The sequence below is a fragment of the Melospiza melodia genome, chromosome 21, assembly GCF_035770615.1.
Source record: "Melospiza melodia melodia isolate bMelMel2 chromosome 21, bMelMel2.pri, whole genome shotgun sequence".
NCBI classification, from domain to species: domain Eukaryota; kingdom Metazoa; phylum Chordata; class Aves; order Passeriformes; family Passerellidae; genus Melospiza; species Melospiza melodia.
Window position 1 is genome coordinate 2,354,746 of NC_086214.1, and position 18,895 is coordinate 2,373,640.

Sequence of the window (18,895 nt, forward strand, 5' to 3'; positions counted from 1 at the left end):
TTGCAGGTGGCTGCCCTGCAGAAGCTCTGATGGGTGAGTGTCCCTTCATGCCAACAGCAAAGCTGTTCACTTGGGAAGTCAGAGGGGGCCCAAGCAAACTCCAAACCCCCTTTGCCTCTGAACTTTAGCAGAGCTGCAGTCCAGGACTTGCTCTTCAGACAAGCAGCACAGAGCCAAGGGCTCCTGGGACTGTTGGGAAATGCTGATCCCATTCCAGCCTGTTGGGGATGGTGCATAAGGACTGCACCTGCACAGCCTCTGGTGGGTGTCAGCTGGAGGGCTCCCCAGACAAGAGCAGCTGTCAAGGCACTCAGCGCTCTCTTGTGCAGGAGAGACAGAGACGAAGCTGAGGAGAGTCCCTGCCAGGGCTCAGCCTTACCCAAATGAGCAATGGATTCTCCCAGTGCTTTCACAGCTGCCCCACGAACCCTGGGATCCTTTGAGTTCAGGTTCTTTGTTATTCCTTCCACCAAACCAATGATCACCGGGTTCAAGGCATCTTTCAGGGCTCCTGTGATTTCAGCCAGCACGTCCAGCACCCTCTGCTTCACTTTCTTGTGGCTGTCAGGTATTCTCAGGACAAAATAATCAAAAATCTGTGAAGGGAACAAGCAACATGAAAGCTGGATTCAAATGCCCCTGTTTGAAGAGCAGCTGTAGCAGTCAGCAATGTCAAAGATGAAAGTGATCCTTTCTGTCAGGTCAGCACTCGCTTGCACAATGTCACTGTTTTCCTGTGGGCCACTCACTGGAATGGTGGCACAACCTCATGCTGGTTGAAAGATTTTCTTCTGTTTTTAGGAGGTTTGGCTGGGGACTGAATGGTTCCCATGGTATTTCTCTCCATCTATAAATCATTAAATCAATTCCATTTATTAATGCTAAAGAATACCTTTGCTTTGAATGGAAGCAGATGTTTACAATGCCTGGTTTTCTATACAGTTGCCTCAAGTACTGAGGGCAATGATGATTTTGTCAAAACTATGGCTGGAGGAGATCCAAGTTTTCTTATATTTGTTTCTGAGCCAGTGTCTGGAGAAGAGCAGGGCCCTGATCAACTCTTCCAGGATCCAGACAATTTCTCTAAGTAACAGGTGGACTTCTGAAGTGTAATGTGCTGTACAGCTCTCATTAGAGCAGGTTCAGTCCCTTGACAGCCTCCTTATCAGGCACCTTTCCCTGGAAAAAGGGAAAAAGCAGCTACTGGGAGGAGAAGGCAGAGATGAGTCCTTAGCTGTTTTCCTCCTTTTCCAAAGAGAAAAAAAGACCCTCCAAGAAGGGTGAGCACTGTCTTTACCAAGAGGAGTAGGAACAAGGATGGAAATGAGTAGCCAGAGCTGTGCCTGTTTAAGACAAGATGGAATATATAAAAGTATTCTTAAATAAAACAACTGGGTTTAAACCAACCCAGCCTGATACTTCTCTTCCCTGTGCAAACCCATTTTTGGTCTAGAGAACAATTGCCATGCTTTCAGGGGCTGGATTCCCTTCACTTCACCCAGCTGGGAGTAGGAGAGAGCAGCAGTTATACCAGCAGAAAATTCTGCCATCATCTGATGAACAGCATCAATAGGCACCTGCCAGACAAATACAGCTGGACTGAAATAACTTGTCCTGAAGCCTGGACCTGAATTACATTTGTCTGGGTGAGAGGGACCAGCGTGTCCCAAACAGCCAGGACAGAGTGCCAAGACACACTGAATTAACTTTGCTGCTACAGGCTGAGGAAAGGAGCTAAAGGAAAGGAGCAGTGAAGGTACCTTACATACTTGGGCAATGTTAATGGAGATGAGCTGGGGGCTGGTTTTGCACAGGTCTAGGAGGAGTTCCACTCCTTCCACCCGTGCCTGAAACCCCTTGGCTTCCAGGAGATGGTGAAGCTTCTGGAGCAGCTCCGTTTCTTCCACAGCTGGAGGTGACGTGACCTGGGCTTTTGCAGGGGTAGGAGGTGTCCAACAGAGGGAGATTTCACCCTGGAAAATAAAACCTAATGAGGACGTGGTGGTGATAATTATCATAGCATGGCATCCCCATAGTGGAAATAATTAGCATTGACTCTATGATTCCAGAAGGCTGATCAATTGCTATGCTATGCTATGCTGAAACTCAGACAGACAGACCAGATTGGGCAATTGAATCCAAACTCTGATACAGACAGACCAGATTGGGCAATTGAATCCAAAATACCATCACCAGTGACCAATTAAGAAATTACCCTTTGGTAAACAAATTTCCATAACACATTCCACATGTTCACAACAACAAGTGCAGCAAGTGAAGATAAGAATTGTTTCTCATACTTTTCTCTGATCTTCTCACAGCCTTCCCCAGAAAAATGCCTGGGAAAGTTGTGCCTGCTGCTCTCTATGGAGACAGCTGCAGCCACAGACAATACCTGCAGTTAATTGTGAGCAAAACATCTTGAGCAGCTTTCCTAATCATGTGATTTCAAGCTGGAAAATCATGAGGCTCTGAAGAACAATGTGGACCTCATGACAATCAGTATGGCTGACAATCTGCAAGAGGCATTTTCACCACTGCTCACTCAGGAAAGCCAAGGATGAGATGCATCTGATCTATCTTCAGATGGCTGCCAGGGCACACAGGTCACTTTGCTTTGTGGAGAAAGAGAGACACTACTGCCAAGTTTAAATGCATCCTCATATGGGACGTGTGTGTCTTAGAATAAGGAAACTCATCACTCTGGAGAAGTGTCTCTGCAACCAGACATGACAATCTGGAAAAGTAGCTCAGATGCATTCTGAACAGATAAACAGGGCCATATTTGAAAGATTCAGAAAATCTGTAACAGAGATAAAAACAGAAGCCAGACATCCCCGAACTATGCTCACATTTCATTTGCTTCCCTGGAGATCAGATGCACAGCTTAACAACCCCACTGGGAACAATTCTCCTGATCAACCTGTCTCTTCCATGAGCACAGGAAGATGCCAGCTGTGCTACTGAGGCATGTGGTCACTTTCCTGCCCCTGCTGAGCAGGACAGAGCTCAATAAATCCCCTCTGCTATCAGAGGAGAACAGGTACAAGCAGCTCTGCAGCTGCCATGAAGAGACAGCAAGGAGCAAATTCCTGTCTTAAATGCTGATTGCAGCACAGGGGGAAATAAACCAAACATGCTGTCCATCAAGCAGATAACATGAAGGACAGGAATAGCAAGACAAAAAGTCCACATTGAGACAACTGTTGACTGAAGTTGTTCAGGAATTGCCTTGCTATTTACTACTCAAACTTGGCACTGTTTGAGGGTAAGGAAACCATGATTCAGCCAGGCCAAACCTCACAGATGAGAACTGCATCTTTGTGGAATGGCATCTTGCTTCCAGACTGAGATTTCTCATCAAAACACCCATCTGAAAAAGACTCCACTCAGGTGAAAAAAAAGCCCTGTTTGAATTTACTTGTCCCAAGTCATGCAGCAGAAACTTGGCTCTCTCCCAGCCTCCACAACACTGCCCTTGCCACTGCACTGGATCGTCTGAGCTGCCACCAATGGGTGTCTGTTTGTCTCTCCATTTTTGTGGACACTCTCCAGAGAAGTTGTGTTCAGCACAATGCACAAGTAGACATTTTTTATCCTAGAGTAGGGAAAGGAAACAATCTGTGGCATTGGTCATCTCTGCCAGACAGTTTTTCCTGAGGAAGAGGCATGTAAAGCTTGTCATGTGCTTTGTCACATCTGACAAAAGTGCTCAGCACCGTTTGCCAGCAGACAATGTGGCCTGGGGCTCCTCTGAGCCATCGTTCCTCTCCTTCACCGGCTCCTTGACAGATGGGCCTTCAGCCTTCTGGTTTTCCATCCCCTACAAAGACACAGAGAAACCCCATCAATCTTTAGAGTATAAAACAGGAAATTCCCTGATGAAAACACAAGTTAGAACCAGGATCACTGCTACCAAGGCTTAGGGAAACATTTCCTAACTTACAGATGGAAACAGACCAGAGATTCAGTGATGCCAACTCTTTGTTTTCAATAGCCCAAGGCAGGTTATGGGTGCTACTAGACTCAGCAGCAGTCTAAAATCCCAAATTCCTTAGTCTTGAGCATAAATGGGAATAATGCAAACTGGCAGACAACGAGTGTTTGTGAAGGAATCAACAGAAAAACTTGGACTCTTTGGGGGTTGGCCCATTGTGTTGGAAGTCGATTTGGTTCAACATTAACTCTCCCTGTGCCTGCACAAAGGCAGGCTCCCTTCTATAATGTCGATAGAAAAAATAAAATTGCCTCCTTCAAACAAACAAAGGATTTTCCACTGGATGCTGCTGAATTCACCAAGCTTCTTCCAGCCCCACATGGCTGGACAGCAGGGCGGTATTCCCAAAAGACAGACAGTCATTGTAGTAACTAGGATTGACTTGGACATCTTTTGTAAATTTGGGAATTTTCTTGGCACTACTACTTCCAGTGTCCTTTGCAAAGACTCTGTTATCTTCAGAAGCACAATTCTCACTTAATTGCTTTACAGGGGGCAGGGTACGGAGGTATGGTGCGGGCTTATGCTTAAATGTAAATCCATTTTCTCCTCTTTCCCTTTCCTCTTTGTGACCAATATTGAAAATATTCAAAACCCCACTTTTCCCTAGTAATATCAGTTCCTTTGTGATCTGCAGATCAACAGGATGAGGATTAACAGCTCATTCCCAGGAGCAAAATGATTCAGCAGAAAAGGAATGAGCTAAAGACAGATTGGGTATGTTTGATCTCATATTAGCAGTGGCAATACTTGCACAAAGGAGACATTTCTCCTGCCAAGCACTTACTTTTTCTTAATTCTTGTCAGAATATCTTCCAGGTCACGGGGGGAAAGAGATTGTTCCAAAACTGCTTTAAATTGTTGATGATTGAGCAACATCTTCACCATCTCCTGTCCATAATGCCTAAGGAAGGAAGAAATGAAGGAAGGAAACAAAACAAAAGTGAACAAACACAGGAAGAGCGTTACCAGAAGAGACTGATACCTTAAACTCATCAGGTGCAATCCCTGCATAAGAAGGCATTGCCTACTCAGCAAAGAGGGAGATTTACCTCACTTGACACTGCACAGTGCTGTCAGCTGAACACAAGAGGCAAGAGGAGAATGTGGGGCCACAGAAAAATACCATTTCACTCTGAAACTGGGAGTGTGCTTCTGTGGCATCAAAGGATCCCAGGGAGCAAGCAAAACACATCTGCTTTGTTGTCAGAGCCTATTAGCAGTGTCTTGCTGCCATTGCACAATAATTTGCCTGTCTTTACCTGGCAGGGAAGCCAGGACAAAACACCTCATGCATCCTATTGATTATTCTATACTATGGGTGTGGACAGGGACAGCTAGTTGCTCTGGTGTTCTTGGCAGCTATTAATGGGAATTTCATCATCAAAGGAAGGGGATTTTTGTGTTTTGGGTTGATTTTGCCAGTAGGAAACCACAGTTTTCCTCAAGAACATGTTTGGAACTCACTGAGCCACAGATAACAGCATTCTAGAAATCTGCAGAACAGGTTTAGAGAGACTGAGTATTTTGGCTAAAGACCCCTGAAATATTTCTAGAAAGTCTCAAGTTAATGAAAAATGGATGTTGGGATCCTTCAGTGATGAACATTAGCCAACACTCTGGCTTTGTGTTGTGCACCGAAGGCCAAACAAAAGTGTTGGACTGGCTGATCTGAGCTCTTTTGATCTCAGTAAAGAATCCTTCAAGCCACAGCAAAAAGGTTGCAATGCTCCTTTTTGCTGGCCAGCCTCAGGTTTCCCAGTACAGCCATTTGCCCAGGCAGCCCAGAGCAGTGGTCACAGTGCCAAGGCTGACAGAGCTCAAGAAGAGTTTGAACAATGCTCTCAAGCACCTGGAGTGACTCTTGGGGTCACTGCACATGGCCAGGAGATGGACTCGATGACCCTGATGGGCCCTTCCAACTCAGCATATTCCATGATTCTATGACCCTTATTCACACTGTGAGGTAACTTCATATTCCCTTTAGTTTTCACTCTTGTGTGGTTTCACCTTTACAGCCAGACACAAAACGGTTTTCCTGTTTTGTGAGGTGAAATGAAGATCATTACTTGTGTCCTTGTGACAGTCCTGAGCAAGCTTCCCTGCCACGTGTGGCAGCCTCTCAGCCCTGGGGGTGCCTGCGAGCTGGGTGACTCCAATTCTCTCCACCAGGGACAGGAGGAGTTGGGCCGCACACTCGCGCCCCGGGGCGGGGCGGCTGCTGGGGAGGAGAGAGCAAACCCTGGGCACAGGGACAAGGAGCAGCGGCAGCGCCGGCCTTGGCCAGAGCCGCTCCCTGCCCTTGCTGGGGGAAGGAGCCTGGGCTCTCCCTGCACCTTCAGACACCTGCACAAGGCTCTGTCCTCAGCTAAACACAAAGGTAGCATTGCACACTAGGCCTGCCGGCACGGGAGAGGCAGGAATTCTGTCTCCCTGCACTGTCTGATACTCAGTTTCTTTCACAGTATTTACTCGGAGAAAGATTAAAGAAATAGATGACATATGAATAATTTAGAAATTAAGGACAATTGATGCTGACCCATCAGAGGGCACCCAGTACACAGAGCTACAGCAGGACTGAGGCTCTTTCCACCCATTTATCCCCAAATCTGCAGACCTTTGGAAAACAACCAATGCAGGGAAAACACGTGGTGGGCTGTGAAGTTGCAGAATATCCAGCAATGCAGCCTGTTTCTTCTGTGGGGCTTGGCAATGGATCCATCTGAATGTTTGACCCTATTGCAAAGCTGAGGAAAGGGTGGCAGGCAGTTTAGCCAGGCTGTCCTGTTCTAGAGAGTGTCTCTTGGGAACTATCAGGCCCAGCACCAACATTTAAGGCAGCATTTGCTTCAACTGTCCCATGGCTGTCAGCCTCTGGAGGTGCCTGTAAAGTGATTCATCTTCTCAAGGCTAACATGAAACATCAGTTTGCATAGAAATTAGACCTCTAAGGCCAGGACAGTCATACAAGACTCCTTTGGCAGGAGCTGCACCTGCTGTGCAGGCTGTGCCACACGCAGCAGATTGTCCCCCATGTGCTCCACGCCCCAGCAAGGACCCTCCTCATTTCCCAAGTCAGTGGCATCATGAGGAGACATGGTTTTCCCAGGGCCTCTGTGGTTAGCACTGTGAAATACCAAACACTGCTCACAGCTGCAATTGCAATTGCCCCTCTGCCTACAAAAGCAAAAGGCTCTATCCTTGGCCTTTGCAGGCACTTTCCCTTCCCCATCAGTCCCACATCTAGGAAAATCTGACAGACTGGGAGAATTGCAGGAGGCAGCAGGAAGCTGAGTCAGAGGAGCTTTAGTTTGGATATCAGGAAAAAGGGTTTTTCACCCAGAGGGTGGCTGGGCACTGGAACAGGCTCCCCAGGGCAGTGGTCACAGCACCAAGCCTGACAGGGCTGAAGGAGCATTTGGACAGCAATCTCAGGCACTTGGTGTGACCCTTGTGTTGCCTTCTATACCAAGGCAGGCGACCTGGTTCTGAGGTACAGCTCGACGGCCCACTCTCCAGGGCCGTTCGGGCCAATGACATACGCAGACACCAATGTGGTGGATGGTCAAAAGGCGTTTATTACTTCTTCTCATGGGGTCTTATAGTCTTAGGGGTCTCTACATCAAAAGGGGGTTTGTCCTTCTTACCTATGGTTAGTAGGGAATGGAAAAGTACTGGGTAAGGAGTGGAGAGTTACTGACTTTACAGTTAGTGGTGCTGCACTCCTATTGTTAGTGGGGCCACATTCCTATTGTTAGTTTCTGATCTATGAGTAACTGAGGGTCTTATCTACGGGAAACAGAGGGTCCTGGCTTCCCGTGACTCGCGACAATCTTCCGCAGCGCCTCTTCCCTAGCTACCACATCTCCACCCCCCTTTTCACAAATGAATGAAGTAGTCATGTACATAGGTATTGAAATGAGGTATAAGGTTGTAACTCGACAAGGGAAAGGGGTTTTGGGAAACCTGAGTAAGCTTTTGCCAGACAAGTTTGGAAAATCTTGTGACTGGCAGTATTTTTTGGTTGAATTCCCTGGTTGAATTCACAGCAGTTGTCGTCGCCCTATGAACAGGATGTTGGCCCGTTCCAGGCGGCTCTGAACGAACGAGACCAGCTTGTTCAGCAGGCATGGTCTGAAGGTGACCGTTAGAAACAGCATCGCCAATGGACCTATCAGGGAAGAAATCAGAGTGGTTAGCCATGGTGATTGATTGAACCAGGACTCGTACCAGCCCTGTTGGGCTTCCCTGTCTTTCTGCCTCTGAGCCAGTCTGTTCCGGAGTTCTGTCATGGAGTCTCTCATGACTCCCATGTGGTCTGCATAGAAACCTTTTCAAGGCGGCACACAGGCCCCCTTGCTGCATGAACAGGAGGTCTAGGCCTCGCCTGTTCTGCAAGACCACTTCTGAGAGTGAGGAGACCGACTTCTCTAGATAGGAGATGGATTTCTCGATCCTCTGCAGGTCCTCGTCAATTGTTGCCTGCAGTTGGGACGGTCCTTGATGCTGGGTCGCTAGGGCAGAGACACCCGTGGCCGTTCCTGCTGCTCCCAGGCCGAGCAGCATTGCGATAGTTATACCTGTTATTATTTCTCTTTTGTGGATCCGGCTGGGTCCCTAAAGAAGATGGTACATCTCTTCGTCTGAGTGGTACAAGACCCTAGGAACAATCAGAACTTGGACACAGAAGTCGTTAGAGTCATTGAATTTGGGAAGGAACACACAAGGACTCACTCCGGATCGCTGGCAAACCCACATCCCCGATGCGGATGGGACTGCCCACTTATTGTTTTTCCTGTTAGGCTTGACAATTTTGGTGCAGATGTTGCCTTTCCGCCTAGCTAGGGTGGCATTGCCAAAGCATCTGCCTCGGCCTGTGACTTGACTCAGGGTGATTCCTTTGCGAGGGGTATCCCATCTGCACTGGTGAGGGGCGTCAGTTGAGGAATAACTGAAGGGAGTGTTTAAAGCGACTCCTTCGAAAAAGGGGGGTTTGACATCGTAACAAAGCCAGCAGGATTCGGTTAGGTTAGGGTTGGATTCGTTCAGGGATACAAAGGTAGCCTCTAACATACAAAGGATTGGGTCTGCGTCTGACCCGGTTAAGCGACTCATCTGAAATGTTTCCACTTGACCGGTCGGGACATTGCTGACCCCTGTGGGTAAGGTTTTGGGGTAGGTTATGTTTCTCCCTTTCGGCATGCTTTTAATCATTTTGTTGGGTCCGACTGCTCGGGGTGCTGATGGCTGGAGCCTGATAATTTGCACGTTTGCCCTCTCTTTTGACCCTTGAAGGACCACTGTCCACGTTCTGCCTGTGGCCCAGCTAGGGTGATCTGGCTGCAAGACCGTCATGTTGTAATCAGTGCATGCCCGAAAGTTAGGGATTTTAAGTTGGTTTTGATGGGAGTTTTCGTGAAAGAAGACGGGTATTTTGCAGCCGATGGGTGCCCAGGTGAACTGTAAGAATTTGTCTGGGTCTTGTGGGTCCCACCCAGGCCCCGACGGTCTGGCATCTGTAACTATGGTTTCGCAGCCCCAGTGCCCACAATATCCCCACCCTGGGTGATTGCAGTAGCTTTTCCCAGGGTTTGAAGCTGGGCACCAGCAGGATAGATACGAGTGTGTGACGTGTAGGGAATAGGGGTTTACCCTTGGCTGTCCTGGAAACAGGTCGGTGATGTGGAGCACGAAGGATGGGGTGTTTGGTGTGGTGATTTCTCTGAGTGCTTTGCCACTACTAAGGTGTCGCATGACCCACCTGAAGGGCTGATGGGGGTAGTGATCTGGGCCGGCTTGCCCTCTGGCGACAAGCCCCAACAGCAAAATCACACAGAAACACCCTTGGTGCTTGGGTCTCACCCGTGCGGGTGTCTCGGGTGCTGCCTGACGGCTTGGTGGTCTGTCGCTTTCGTCTGGAACCGGGATGTACGCGTCACGAGGACGTCCCATGAGCAGGTCCTGTAAACAGAAGTTCGCAATTCTCGTCAGTCTCATTCTGCTCGCTATGAAGGTCCAGTTTAATCGACTTAAGTGGACACCACCTGATTTTGCCGTCCTTTTTGACAGCCGCATACCCTCTCCCCGTGAGCATCAGCCTCCAACCCCCTTCCCACTCGCCTAGCTCGTTTCTGATTACCACCTGTGGGCCCTCTTCTAGCGTTCGAGTGGCCCAGTGTTTTTGGACAGGACTGTTTGTTTCATCTCCTCTAGGGAACTGATTCAGTGCCAGCAAATCAGTTGCCAGCATACGTGCCTGATCTGGGGGAATGGCATTGGCAAAGCCCTCTGCTTTTGCCAACACTTCTAGCTTGGTTTTCAGGGTCTGGTTTGCTCTCTCAACCGGGCCTGCCCAGTACTGTTATATGGGATGCCTTGCACTAATGTGATGCCCCATTTCGAGGCGAATTCCTGTACTTGTTTGGAGGTGAAATTGGAGCCGTTGTCCCTTTTGATCTGCTTGGGGATACCAAGCCAAGCCATGGCTGTCAGCCAGTGCTGAATTGTGTTTTTGGAGTTGGTTTTGGGGTGCTGTGTGGCTATGATCGTCCCGCTATAAGTGTCCACTGTCACTGCAAGCCATGCTCGGGGCTTCAGCAGTTGACATAAGGTGAAGTCTGACTGCCAGATTTCTGAGGGCTTGAGACCTCTCGGGTTGACCCCGCAGGTCCAAAGGGGTGACTTCTGGCAATGAGGGCAGGTGGCTACTACATGTTTTGCGTCCGCTGTCGAGATTTCGCATCTCTTCGCCAGTGCTTTGGCTCCGATGTGGAGCGACTCATGCAGTTGACGAGCTCTTTGTAAGGTCCAAACGCCTTTTGCTGCGGCGTCCGCTTTGTCATTGCCGGTCTGGAAGTAGCCTTTGACTGGGTCATGGCTGTTGATGTGGATGACTGACACGGTGCCCTGTCGCGAGGAAAGCGCTTCTTCCAGCATTAGGGCTGCTGCTGATGTTGACACTCCTGGTCCTGCCATGGCTAGGCAGAGCCTTGCCACGAATATAGAGTCTGTTACGATGTTGACGTGTTCGTCTTGGAGGAGTCCGCACGCCAAAACCACTGCTGCTGCCTCCAGTTGTTGCACTGACAGTGTGGGGTCACACGCTTTGATGCAATGCCATTGCTCTCCTGCCTGCCACACTGCTGCTGCGGTTGAAGTCGTGGAGGAAGCGTCTGTGAAGACCGTTGGTCCTGGCTGCAGTCTGTCCTTGACCTTCGGTGACATGTCCATATCGACTACGGTCAGCAGCTTTGTCCAGGGTGGCTTGGAGGAGTAGGAGATTTCTCCTCCGAAGCCGGAGAGAGCAAGGGCCAGGTACTCCGATATTGTGGCTGACTCCGAGGTCAGCTGCTTGTGAAATGGAAGGTGGATGCTTGTCGGCTCTGTCCCTAGGTGTTTCAAGGCAAGCCTCCTGCCTTTCATGATGAGGCTGGCGATGCATTCGATTCCTGGGGAAAATGCATGAGCGGGTCTTCTGAGGACCACCCATTGGATCGGTCGGGCCTTTTCAGTGAGTCCTTGGGCCAGTGCTCCCACTCCCCCCTTCGGCGTGAAGTGGATGTACAGGTCCAGTGGCATGGCTGGGTTCCACCTGGCAAGCGTGCCAGTGGACATCTGGTTTTCGATGAAGTCGAGGGAGCTCGTTGCCTGCGGCGTCAGCTCCTTGGGATCCCAGGGGTGCTCTCCTTTCAGGAGGTCATATAGAGGGTCCATGACCTCGGGAGGAATCAGGACGATGTTGCGAAGCCACTGCAGCGATCCCACCAGGCGCTGCACATCGTGGAGCGTCTTGACTTCTCGGTTGATCTTCATCTCGGGGGTTGTCACGTAGGAGCTTGTGATTCCTACTCCCAGGAAGGTCACGCAGGGTCCTCTCTTGATCTTTGCGCTCATGATCTCGAAGCCGTTGGCCGGAAGGGTCTCTGTGATTGTGATCACCAGGTGATCTACCTTGCTTGTCAATGGTGCTGCAACCAGGATGTCGTCCATGTACTGGATGATGGTTGCGGTGGGATTGGAGTGTCGGACTGGCGTCAGTGCTTTGTCCACGGTGATCTGGCATATGGTCGGGCTGTCGACCAGGCCTTGTGGAAGCACTCTCCATTGGAAGCGAAGGTTGGGCCGCTCGCCGTTTTGAAACGCCACGGAAAAGGCGAATCGTTCTCTGTTCTCAGGGTGCAGGGGTATTGAAAAGAAACTGTCCTTGATATCCAGTACTGCGCACGGCTGCCCTGCGGGGATGGCTGAGTTCGCAGGTAGCAGCGTCTGGACCGGACCCAGGGGTCGGATCATCTTGTTCACCTCTCTCAGGTCGTGGACGAGACGATAGCCTTGTCCGGACCTTTTGGGGATCACAAATACAGGGGTGTTCCATGGGCTGGTGGATGGTTCTATGTGACCCTTTTGCAGTTCGCGGTCGACCAGTTCTAGCAAGGCTGCCATTCGAGGCTCTGTCAGGGGCCACTGCTCAACCCATACAGGGTCTGATGATTTCCAAGTTAATTTGATTGGCAGCGGGGGGTGCACGGCAGTGGCCCTCATGATAAATTTGTAATCCAAAATCCGAGCAAGGAAAGAACGTCCCGTTTCCTCGAGGCTGGGATGCTTGGAGTGAGGGTGCTGCCAGGGAAAGCTGTGCCGGCTGGGGACAGCTCGCTGAGTTGCTGCCCTTCCCCGGAAGCCTGGGCTAACGCGGTCATCCTGCCATTCCTGCTTAAATACAGTCCGCCCCGCCCCATTAAAAAGCATGCGGCTTATTTGCGTAATATCAAAAGTGAGCAGATCGTTATTGCTAGAAAGGTCATCCTTGAGAGTGGGTACTACAGCTGAGTTGATCCCTATTTCTGAAATCGCTTTGGCTTCTTTTGGGTTAACTGGGGTATATGCCCTTTGTTGGTTCGCCCGCGCTCCGGCAACTCCCCCCGGGAAAGCGTGCATGGAGGCTGCTGGTACCCGATCCCCACAGGCTGCTTTTATTTTTCCCCAATCGGTGAGTTTGTGTTGCGATTGTTTCTCGATATTGTTTAAAGCTTTATTCGGTTTCTCTCGAAACCGCATTAATTCTGCTCTCTCGGTTTCCGAGTCCCAGCCGGACTCGGTCGGCTCTTCTGAGCTGTCTGAGCAGCTGTTACTTGACTCTGAGGTGGAAGCTGACTGCCGGTACACTTCCGGCACTCCGTGCCGTTTTGTTCGGCTTCGACCTCGCTCCTCCCTTTGGGGGTGGTGCCGCTCCCTCCCCCTGGGCTCCCCCCGCCTCCTGCTGGGGGAGGTCCTTACCCCATAAGGACCTAATTTGAATAGAGCGCTCTGGTTGGTCTTACGCTCCTCCGCGGGGGCCGCCCCATCTCCCCGCTCACCCGCACATGCGTTGTTAAGCAGGCTGACTCCGTTTCTGCCCCCCGCCTCCTCCCTTCTGCCCTCGCCATGTGGTTCGGCGCCATTTTTAAATGCACATGGTGGGGGCGAGTTTTTACCGATCCCTATGGTGTCCGACAATCCGGTCGCGTTCCACGCCTCCTCCGCGAGTCCCTGCCAGAAGCATCGCGTGCGCTGCTCTGCTTTTTGCGCCGGACCGGCGGCCGGCGGGGAAGAGACGGATAGAGAAACCGTGGCTTTTTCGGACGGTTCCGCGGGGGGGCTAGGACCCGGCGGGCTCCGTGGGAAGGTCGGGGGGTCCTCTGGGGGTTCCAGGGGGTCTCCTGGGGGCTCCAGGGGGTCTGGGCTCGGGCTCGGGAAGGGGTGGAACGCGCCCGGCCCCCGCGTATTCCCGCCTTCAATCCGATCGCTCTCAGAGGCAGTCTGCGTCGCGGCCCCCACCCCCGGCTTTGGTGTAGCTAATAAACGTATACGCGCGGCTTCCTGCGTCTCCTGTTCTTCTAACGTCTTGCGTAGGGCCTCTTCTACTTTCCCCCATGCTTTGAGGTTTTTACCACTGCCTGCGGACTTTGAGTCCTCTGCGGAGGCGGCAGTGCACTTCTCCCGCGCTTCCGAATACAATATATTTACCGGACGTTCGATCGTCCCCAGCTCTAGGAGCCTTGCAATAGCAAGATTAGAATTCCTGAGCTCACCTTTAATTCCCCATTGCTCATGAGCCTGACTTATGACCTTCCCTGTGACTTCCGTTGTCCACGCAGGTCCGGAGGCGTCCCTCCCACTGCGGTCAGTCCTGCTGCCGCAGTCGCCGTCCTCTTTCCAGGAGTATCCCCGTTCCCCGGGCCCAAGCCGCTTTCCCGGGTATCGGCACCAAAATGTTGCCTTCTATACCAAGGCAGGCGACCTGGTTCTGAGGTACAGCTCGACGGCCCACTGTCCAGGGCCGTTCGGGCCAATGACATACGCAGACACCAATGTGGTGGACGGTAAAAAGGCGTTTATTACTTCTTCTTATGGGGTCTTATAGTCTTAGGGGTCTCTACGTCAAAAGGGGGTTTGTCCTTCTTACCTATGGTTAGTAGGGAATGGAAAAGTACTGGGTAAGGAGTGGAGAGTTGCTGACTTTACAGTTAGTGGGGCAGCACTCCTATTGTTAGTGGGGCCACATTCCTATTGTTAGTTTCTGATCAATGAGTAACTGAGGGTCTTATCTACAAGAAACAGAGGGTCCTGGCTTTCCGTGACATCGCGACAATCTTCCGCAGCGCCTCTTCCCTAGCTACCACACCCTTGGGCTGTTCTGGGTAAGGCCAGGAGCTGGACTCCATGGTCCTGATGGGCCCCTTCCAGCTCCCCATATTCTACACTTCTGTGATTCTTAGAACTGATGGGCTGCAGGAGGGCAGAAATAGGTGATGAGAGGACAGAAGTGAGGTTGGTTGGAGAATCAAGTCACTGAGTTCATAGAAGATGCAGGATACAGGACCCTTCCCTCCCACCATTCCCATTCTCTGTCTCATCCCTTCTCCCTCCCACACACACAAAGGTGAAGAATATCACTAAAAGAAGAAGAACCTACTTGACTCCCATGTCCATGAGAGCAGTCATTGCTCCTGTAGGAGTCACATTCTCCACCAGGATCCCCAGGGTCTGACTGGTTGTTTCTGAACAAATTCTGGGGAGATGGACACCATCTGGAGAAGGACCCGAGCACCCTCATCCACCTCAGAGTCCATGTCCTTCTTCAAGGTCACAGAGAGCTCTCCCAGAGTGACAATGGCAGAGCAGGACACCTTGGAATGGAGGTTGGTCACCTGGGGAAGCCATGAGGGGAAACATAAGAATCACCTTGGAAAGAAAACCAGTTGCCTTCAGCAGAAGTCCCAGGAAATGACAACACATCCCACTGTGTCCAGGGGAACATACAATACAGGAAGAGCTGGAGAGCACAAGCACAGAAAGGCACCTCCTCTGGCACCAATTTCTGGCCTCAGACCTGCTCACTCTGGGCCTAAAATAAAAATTTCATTCAGTGTTCTACTTAACACTTCTAAAATGTCCACAGCTTTGATTTTAGGCCCTTTTACTAGAAAATTAAAGCAAGGGCTGCTTTCAAATCATCAAGGCACAAGTCATGAAGATAAAAGAGTCAGGTGCTCCTGTTCCAAAAAGCAACACCAGCAGCTGAAGCACTCAGCCAGGAAACAGAAAACACAGGCTCAGGTCTACAGAATAATTTGCAGTGTTGAATTACAGCTTGGGCAGAGACTGGGACTCTGGGAAATAACATCATTAGTGTCTCAGTTTCTGCATTTGCACTCAAAGATGAGTGTCAGATACCCGACCTGGCAGTAAATACAGCTGCATGTGCCCACAGATCCTACAGATAGCTGACAGAAATTAGAAATCTCAGGTCTAAAACCAGAAATGAAGGCAGACCCTGAGCACACATGGAGATGAACAAGCACATACCTACTCTACACACCGTGTATGAAGTATAGGGGACAATTCAGAACAATGTTCTCACCTCGCTGGTAACTGCCAAGCAAACCTGACGGAGGCTTCAAAGCAGGACCTCTGAATGGGACCCAGCCAGGTGTTGGATGGTGAAGAGTCCCTTCTGGTTCAGCTCCCTGAAAGGCAGAAGATTGATTTTTCTCTCCACCAAGGCAGCACCCTCTGAAATGAGCAGCACTGGGACAGGTACATAGAGGTGTCAGGGATGGGCAGGGGCGTTTGGAGCCTGCAGTTGCTCCTCAGCTTGGCCCCTCTCCTGCAGAGGCTGGTCCAGGCCAACACTTGGGTGGTGCTCCGGGGCCTGGAGCCAGGGGTGAGGCACCACATCCAGCTGTGCAGCAAGCCCGACGGTACCTCCATGGACGGCGTCTGGGGGCCCTGGGCACAGGCTCTGGCTGCAGAGACCCCCCACTCCTCCGGTGAGCAGCCATCCCCTCTGCAGGGTGCTGGCAGCAACAGCAGGGAGGCACCCACGCCTGGGGCTGCAGGGGTGGGGGTCCTGTTGTAGCAAGGTGTGACTCCCAAATTTTGGGGGGCCAAGGGGAAGCAGCCCCCTCCCTGTCCTGGCTCTCCCTGCCCAGGAGACATCGGGCTGTGCTGCAGAACCCCTTACCTGCGGCACGTGCGCTGCGAGTGGAGCTGGGACCCTGCAGAGCCCCACAGCTCCCACCAGCTCCTCTACCGGCCACCTCCGAGCGGGGCTGGCACAAGGTAAGGGGCATGGCAGGCAGGTGGCACCCATGCAGGCACATCCCAGAGACCACTGGTCCTGCTGTGTCCCAATATCCCACACTGGGCCCCTTGCCCATGCCCTGCTCTGTCCTGCCCTTCCACCACCAATCTCATACCCCCTCACCACATTGCACCTCCAACTACAAGCAGCAGTAGCTTTCCTGGGGAAGAGCAGGAGGAATGCTGGCTGTGGGTATGCTTTGGTGAGACTGACTGGCTCCCCACTCCTCCCACAGGGAAGATGCATGGCAACAGTGCGAGGAGGTAAGCAGGGGGGTATTAGGGCACCTCAAGTCTGCGGGTAAATTCGATGCCCCTTCCTGCGTACCCAGCAACATGAAGCCAAAACTCCGGCCGCCCGTTCCTGAGCTGCACTGTGCTCTGGGCAGCTTCCTCCAGGAAAGCAGCAAGCACGGCCAGGCCAGTGGGTGGGCAGGGCGACTCAGCTGCTCCCGGGGGCAGCTCGAAGGGCAGCCACTACCCCGTCCACTCCATGTCGCCCCAGGCCATGCCTTCAACAAGCAGCCGCCGGAGGAGACCGTCCTGCCCTGCCTGCTGGAGGTGCTGCCCGGCCCGCGGCGTGAGGGGGGCCTGCCGCCGGAGCACGCTGGGGGCCGCCTGTCCAGCACCGACATCGCCAACCAGCCCTACCTGCTCATGAGCGGCTAGGAGCCGCGGGCAGCCACGATCGCCTCCACCCCGCCATAAACTCCTGTTCCCCCCCGAGCCCCCGCCTGGTCCCTCCTGCGCCGCCGCGCCCCCGGCGCGGATCGCCCCGCCTCAGCAAGAACGCCCTGCCCTGGTCCCGCCCCCGATCCCGCCCTGGTCCCGCCCCCGGTCCCGCCCTCTCACTTATCGCGCGGAGCGCTCCGCCCCGTCCCGCGGCTCAGCCAGTCGCGTTGCGTCGCGCGGCCGTCGCCGGGCAGCGCGCGGCCGTTGGGTGTGGAGCGGCCCAGCGGGGCCCCGTCCGCCCGCCGTTTGAAATGCTGCGGGGCGGGCGAGCAGCGGCGGCGCCGCGGAGGTGAGCGTGCCACAGGGCCGGAGAGGCGGCCTGGAGGCACAGTCCCGAGCGGGGAGGCAGTGTTGAGGCGGGCAGGGGAAGGGAGAATGTCGCTTATCGGAGGGAGCCCCAAAGAGCGGCTGGAAGAGGTGCCGGCTGATCAAGGACCCCCGAGGAGCCGAGGGAGGGCGTATCGGCTGACGGAGTGTCCCGAGGAGCGGCTGGGGAGAGTGGGGGTGTGCGTTGGCGGGGAGGAGCGGCCGGAGCGCTTTCACAGTCCAGTGGTGGGGAGGCCGGCGGGGCTGTCGGAGCAGGCTCAGCCCGGCCGGTGGGCACGGCTCAGACCGCCTGCCCGCAGGACCACGGCGCAGTTCCTGTTGGAGGCGGACCTGCGCGGGTTGCTGAAGCTGGACACGCTGATCCCGGCCGCGCCACCTGCGCGATGGCAGCGCAAGGCCAAGGAGAGCGGCCCCGGGCCGAGCCCCGTCGGCGTGTCGCCCTTGAAGCCGGCCAATCGCTCCCACAGCTCCAGCAAGATGCCGTCCACGACAGCCGGTGAGCGCCGGCCACCGGCGGCAGAGGTTGAGTGTGGGAGCCTCGCCCAGGCTGCTTGTCCGTAGCCGTGGGGCTCTGGGCTCCCTGCCACGCTGCCCTACCGGCTGCTGCTCAGGCAGGAGGAGGTGGGCTGTGCTCCTGACAGCCACCCACCTCCTTGCCAGCATGAGGGGCAGAGCTCTGAGCACTGGGGCTGGCCAGCTGCTGTTCGCCCAGCTGAGCCTTGCTGGCACAGCTGTATGCTAGGACGAGTGTGGGCAGGACTGTCAGCTGACAGCTTTACATCCTGTGAGCGTTTTTGTATCTTCCCCTTATCTCTGGACTCTGGAATTGTTGCACTAGACCCAAGGAGTTGCACCACACTGTCCCTAACCAACTTGGTGGCAGGGAGGAAAATATAAGTTAGTTGTGACTGTGTGGCATGAGACCTCAGAGTCCTACTTGTCTGGTGGGTGTGGTGTGGAAGAGTGTTGGGTTTGCTCCCGTGAAAGCTCCAATACAGGCTGTTAAATAGCTGTAAGACAATATTTTCATATGTGAATGCAGGTAAATCAGGATCCAAAATTCAAAGCTACTCCACAAAGGCTGGGGGGGATCGCTACATTCCCAAACGCAGCACCATGCAGATGGAGATGGCAAATTTCCTCCTAACCAAAGAGAATGACCCTGCTGAGGATTCCCCTACCAAGAAGGTGAGCATGTTGCTGAGTTACAATTGC